Raw genomic sequence first — 6123 nt, forward strand, 5'->3', positions numbered from 1 at the left:
GAATTGATAAGTGTTGTAATAATTATATACACAAATGTACAGTATAAATGTTTGAGGTCCTCCAATCAAGGGTGAGGGTGGGGATGGGATTATTATACAGTATGTTTTGCATTTTGTTATTTATGTTTTGTGGTTTGGCTTCATGCTGTGAGCTGTGAGTATGCTGGTCCTGGTAGTTATGGAGAGCCTTCTACAAACTTTTGCCACAAAGTTGGAAGCGCGGAATCGTCTAGAATGTCATTGTATGCTGTAGCATTAAGATTTCCCTTTACTGGAACTGAAGGGCCTAGTCCGAACCATGAAAAACAGCCCCAGACCATTATTCGTCCTCCACCAAACTTTACAGTTGGCACTATGCATTCGGCAGGTAGCGTTCTCCTGGCATCCGCCAAACCTAGATTAGTCCGATGGACTGCCAGATGGTGAACCGTGATTCATCACTCCAGAGTCCAATGGCGGCGAGCTTGACAACACTCCAGCCGACGTTTGGCATTGCGAATGGTGATCTTGTGTGTGGCTGCTCAGCCATGGAAGCCCATTTCATGAAGCTCCCGACTAACAGTTCTTGTGGTGACATTGCTTCCAAACTCAGTTTGGAACTCAGTGTTGCAACAGAGGACAGATGATTTTTACTCTCTACGCGCTTCAGCACTTGGCAGTCCCATTCTGTGAGCTTGTGTGGCTTACCACTTTGCGGCTGAGCCGTTGTTGCTCCTACACGTTTCCACTTCACAGCACTTACAGTTGACCGGGGCAGCTCTTGCAGGGCAGAAATTTGAAGAACTGACTTGTTGGAAAGGTGGCATCCTATGACAGTGCCACATTGAAAGTCACTGAGCTCTTCAGTAAGGCCATTCTACTGCCAATGTTTGTCTATTTTTTTTATTTTTTTATTTCACCTTTATTTAACCAGGTAGGCAAGTTGAGAACAAGTTCTCATTTCCAATTGCGATGGAGATTGCATGGCTGTGAGCTCGATTTTATACACCTGTCAGCAACAGGTGTGGCTGAAATAGCCAAATCCACTCATTTGAAGGGGTGTCCACTTACTTTTGTATATATAGTGTATTTCATTCTTGTCACCCACTTATCAATGTGTAAAGGTGTTGGTAGCCTTGCGGTTAGAGTAACCAGAAAGTTGCTGGTTTAATTCCAATAGCCGAAGGGAAATATTCGGGCAGGAATGAGCCGGCAACCCGAAGGTAACTGGCATCAAAACTTCAGGTGCCACTGCCATTGTGCCCTTGAGCAAGGTATTCAACTTGTACTTCCAGCCTGACTTATGTGTGTGTGGGAGGCTTGTGAAAAAAAATCACACGACAGCTAAAATTATAATTTCTGTTTCACAATACACAAATAAAGTTGCATTGTAGTGATTCATGAGCAAGTGATTCGATACCAGGTATTCTAGATTTGATCTCCTTTGTGGGCCACGGTTTTTTCCTCAACCTCAAAAACGATAGAGAAATAAGTTACACCGAGCTGCGGAATTGAAAAGTCTTCAATTCCCACTGATTCTCGGAGCATGGCAGGCTTTTGACAGCATGTCAATACCATATATTATTCCTGGGTGAGCACTATAGACAGCTTATCGGGGGACATCAGTTTCAGAACTTATTACATGACTCAAGAGGATTTCCATATTTCTTCCGTCCCGGCCCATGCTGCATTGCAAAATCACTGCTTTTTCTCTCTCTCACTCAGACGCTTTATATTTGCATTGATTTTTCATCCCGGTGGTGGTTAACATTTATTTCACAAACACTTGACGTTTGGAAATTGCCTCCGCTGCAAGGGATGTGTATAGAGTTATACAACTCCCTATGCCAGGCATTGTGAGAAGCTGCTTGATAGGACATTTAGTCTCATTTCAATAAATACAGTTTAAAATATCCCGAGAGTAGAGTATATCCAGAATGTACTACGAGCTGGATTAAAAACTCCTTTCTCTCCTCAAAACAGACATCAATGGAAAAGCTTCCACACACTTAGATTCCCGTTAAGAAGGATAATACTTTACTAATTTCTAACAGGTATACTATTTAATTTTTTGTTATAAGCATTTATGACCCTATAATGTCTTATAATTAGAGTTCTGCACTTCTGACATCTAACACCAAATTAAATCAAATTGTATTTGTCACATACACATGGTTAGCAGATATTAATGCGAGTGTAGCGAAATGCTTGTGCTTCTAGTTCCGACCATGCAGTAATATCTAACCTAACAATTCCACAACAACTACCTTTTATACACAGTGTAAAGTGTAAAGGAATGCATAACAATATGTACATGAAAATATATGAATGAGCGATGGCCGAACGTCATAGGCAAGATGCAGTAGATGGTATAGAGTACAGTATATATATATGAGATGAGTAATGTAGGGTATGTAAACATTATATAAAGTGGCATTGTTTGAAGTGGCTAGTGATACATTTTTTCATTATTAAAGTGGCTAGAGATGAGTCAGTATGTTGGCAGCAGCCACTTAATGTTACTGATGGCTGTTTAACAGTCTGATGGCCTTGAGATAGAGCTGTTTTTCAGTCTCTCGGTCCCAGCTTTGATGCACCTGTACTGACCTCGCCTTCTGGATGATAGCGGGGTGAACAGGCAGTGGCTCGGGTGGTTGTTGTCCTTGACGATCTTTTTGGCCTTCCTGTGACATCGGGTGGTGTAGGTGTCCTGGAGGGCAGGTAGTTTGCCCCCGGTGATGCGTTGTGCAGACCTCACTACCCTCTGGAGAGCCTTACGGTTGTGGGCGGAGCAGTTGCAGTACCAGGCGGTGATACAGTCCGACAGGATGCTCTCAATTGTGCATCTGTAAAGGTTTGTGAGTGTTTTTGGTGACAAGCCGAATTTCTTCAGCCTCCTGAGGTTCAAGAGGCACTGCTGCGCCTTCTTCACCATGCTGTCTGTGTGGGTGGACCATTTCAGTTTGTCCGTGATGTGTACGCCAAGGAACTTAAAAAACTTTCCACCTTCTCCACTACTGTCCCATCGATGTGGATAGGGGGCTGCTCCCTCTGCTGTTTCCTGAAGTCCACGATCATCTCCATTGTTTTGTCCAGATGGGTTAGGGCAGTGTGTAGTGTGATTGCGATTGCGTCGTCTGTGGACCTATTGGGGCGGTAAGCAAATTGGAGTAGGTCTAGGGTGTCAGGTTGGGTGGAGATGATATGGTCCTTGACTAGTCTCTCAAAGCACTTCATGATGACGGAAGTGAGTGCTACGGGGCGATAGTCATTTAGCTCAGTTACCTTCCATGTAGTGTTATTGTTGTCAAGATGAGTCCTGAGACAATACCACGTTAATTATATTTACATATTCCTCAAAATAATAAAAGTACAAACATGACTGTAAACAAATAGTGCTAGCATGGCTAACCTGACTGGACTTGATGTTAACTGATGCGGACTAACATGTAAAGCTTGTATTCATGCACTTGTGCTCAAGGTAAAATAGTTCCATAACAACACAATGATACTTATGGGTCGTTCCACAAATTGAGTGCCTTTTGGGTAGTGTAATTTGGTTAAAAATAACTATTTATTTCACAAACTGTTAACATTCTGCCATTAAGAACACATGTTCAACTTCATAACAAATATGTTTTTCCATCTCTAGAGGTTAAATTAAGAAAAATGACTATAAAAGTTGACAAGTAGCAGGGTTGACCATAACAAGGTTGACGATTTCATCCTTAATGAGCCATAACTATCACATTTAGAGAAGACCCAGATACAGACAATGTCGAAGTAACAAAAGTTTATTACTAGAACAAGGGCAGGCAAAACGACAGGCAGGCAGAGGTCAGTAATCCAGGTCAGAGTCAGAGGGTACAGAACGGCAGGCAGTCTCAGGGTCAGGGCAGGCAGAGGTCAATAATCCAGGGCGGTGTGACAAGGTACAGAATGGCAGGCACGGTCAGGGCAGGCAGAACGTATAAAACCAGGAAAACTAGAATAGAGGAACTATAGACAAAGACAGGAGCAAGGGGAAAAATGCTGGTAGGCTTGACGGACAAAACTAACTGGCAACAGACAAACAGAGAACACAGGTAAAAATACACTGGGGATAATGGGGAAGATTGGCGACACCTGGAGGGGGATGGAGACAAGCACAAAGACAGGTGAAACAGATCAGGGTGTGACATATATAAGTGTACTAGCAGTAGTGACTAACATGTTATGGGTTAGATAGAAACAGGAGACAAAGGGCTGTGAGACATGGGTTTGATTTAAGACACATGAAAACTGTGATGTATACAGAGGGTAAGAGGCAACAGAAGACAAACAGCAGAAGGGCTAATGACCCTGGAGATGGGGAAAGGGTCGATAAACTGTGGGGAAAGTTTGCGGGACTCCATCCGGAGGGGGATATCCCGGGTGGACAGCCATACTCTCTGCCCGAGATGATACCGGGGTGCCGGGGTCTGGTGGCGGTCCACTTGTCGTCGATACCTGGAGGTGGTCGCGAGAAGGGCCGACTGGGCTCTTCCAGGTACTACGACAGTGGTGGACAAACATCTGGGCCGTAGGTATGCCGACCTCTTTCTCTTGCTCAGGGAAGAGCAGGGGCTGATAGCCCAGGGAACACTCAAAGGGCGAGAGACCCGTAGCAGAGCCAGGAAGGGTATTGCAGGCGTATTCGACCAATACTAGTTGATGGCTCCAGGTGGTGGGGTTGGCGGAGACCAGGCAGCGAAGAGTCGTTTCCAAGTCTTGGTTGGCTCGCTCTGACTGGCCGTTGGACTGGGGGTGGAACCTGGAGGACAGGCTGGCCGACGACCTAATGAGTGTGCAGAATGAGAAGAAGATGAGAACTGAGGACCCCGGTCGGAGGCCATGTCTACTGGGAGTTCATGGATCCGGAAGATGTGCTCCACCATGAACTGGGCTGTCTCTTTGGCACAGGGTAGCTTGGGAAGAGGAATGAAGTGAACGGTTTTGGAAAACCGATCCACTACTATCAGGATGGCGGTGTTGTCATCAGATGGGGGGAGACCCGTGACAAAGTCCAGGGCTATGCAGAGGTTGAAGGAGACCAGCCGGAGCTTGCCGAGGAGTCTTGTTCTGCGCACAGACCATGCATGTGGCGAAGAACGCGGAGACGTCAGGAATCATGGTAGGCCACCAAAAGCGTTGTCGCACAAAGGCCAGGGTCCGACGGGAGCACGGGTGACAGGCAAGCCTGGAGGAGCTTGTCCACTCCAGGACCGAGGAGCGGCCGTGTCAGTTGCGACAGTGCATCCGGCTGGACATTCTTGGATCCCGGTTGGTATGAGAGGGAGAAGTTGATCCGGGTGAGAAGCAGGGCCCTTCTAGTTTGCCTGGAATTGAGATGCTTGACGGTGCAGAGATATTCCAGGTTCTTGTGGTCAGTCCACACAATGAACGGATGTTCCTCCCCCTCCAGCCAGTGCCTCCATTCCTCCAACGCCATCTTCACCGCAAGAAGCTCATGATTCCCCACATCGTAGTTCCTCTCCGTGGCATTGAGGCAATGGGAGAAGAAGGCGCAGGGATGTAACTTGAGGTCCAGGGCAAAAGCTGGGATAGGACAGCCCCCACTCCGACATCCGAAGCATCAGCCTCCACCACGAACTGGCAGGACGGGTCAGGATGAACCAAGATGGGAGCTGTGGTGAAACTGTGTTTGAGATCCCGGAACATCGGGTCAGAAGATGGGGACAACGTGAACGAAACCTTGGGAAAGGTGAGTGCAGACAGGGGGAAGCCAGGGTGCTGTAACTCCTGATAAAGCGACGATAAAAGTTGGAAAATCCCAGGAAACGTTGCAGCTGCACTCTGGATGTAGGCTGGGGCCAATCCACCAACGCTCTCACCTTCCCGGGATTCATCTGTACACTCCCTGCAGTGATGATGTAACCCAGGAAGGGGATGGTGGAGCGATGGAATTCTCACTTCTCGACTTTCACAAAAAGCTGGTTCTCCAGGAGGTATTGAAGAACCTGTCGGACGTGGAGCACGTGTTCGGACGTGGCGCGGGAGAAGACGAGGATGTTGTCAAGGTAGATGAAGACGAACCGGTTCAACATGTCACGGAGAACATCATTAAAACCTCTTGATGTTCTCCGTCCCGTATGCGGGATCAAC

Source organism: Salmo trutta, chromosome 21 (genome assembly GCF_901001165.1).
Source record: "Salmo trutta chromosome 21, fSalTru1.1, whole genome shotgun sequence".
In the NCBI taxonomy this organism is placed as follows: Eukaryota; Metazoa; Chordata; class Actinopteri; order Salmoniformes; family Salmonidae; genus Salmo; species Salmo trutta.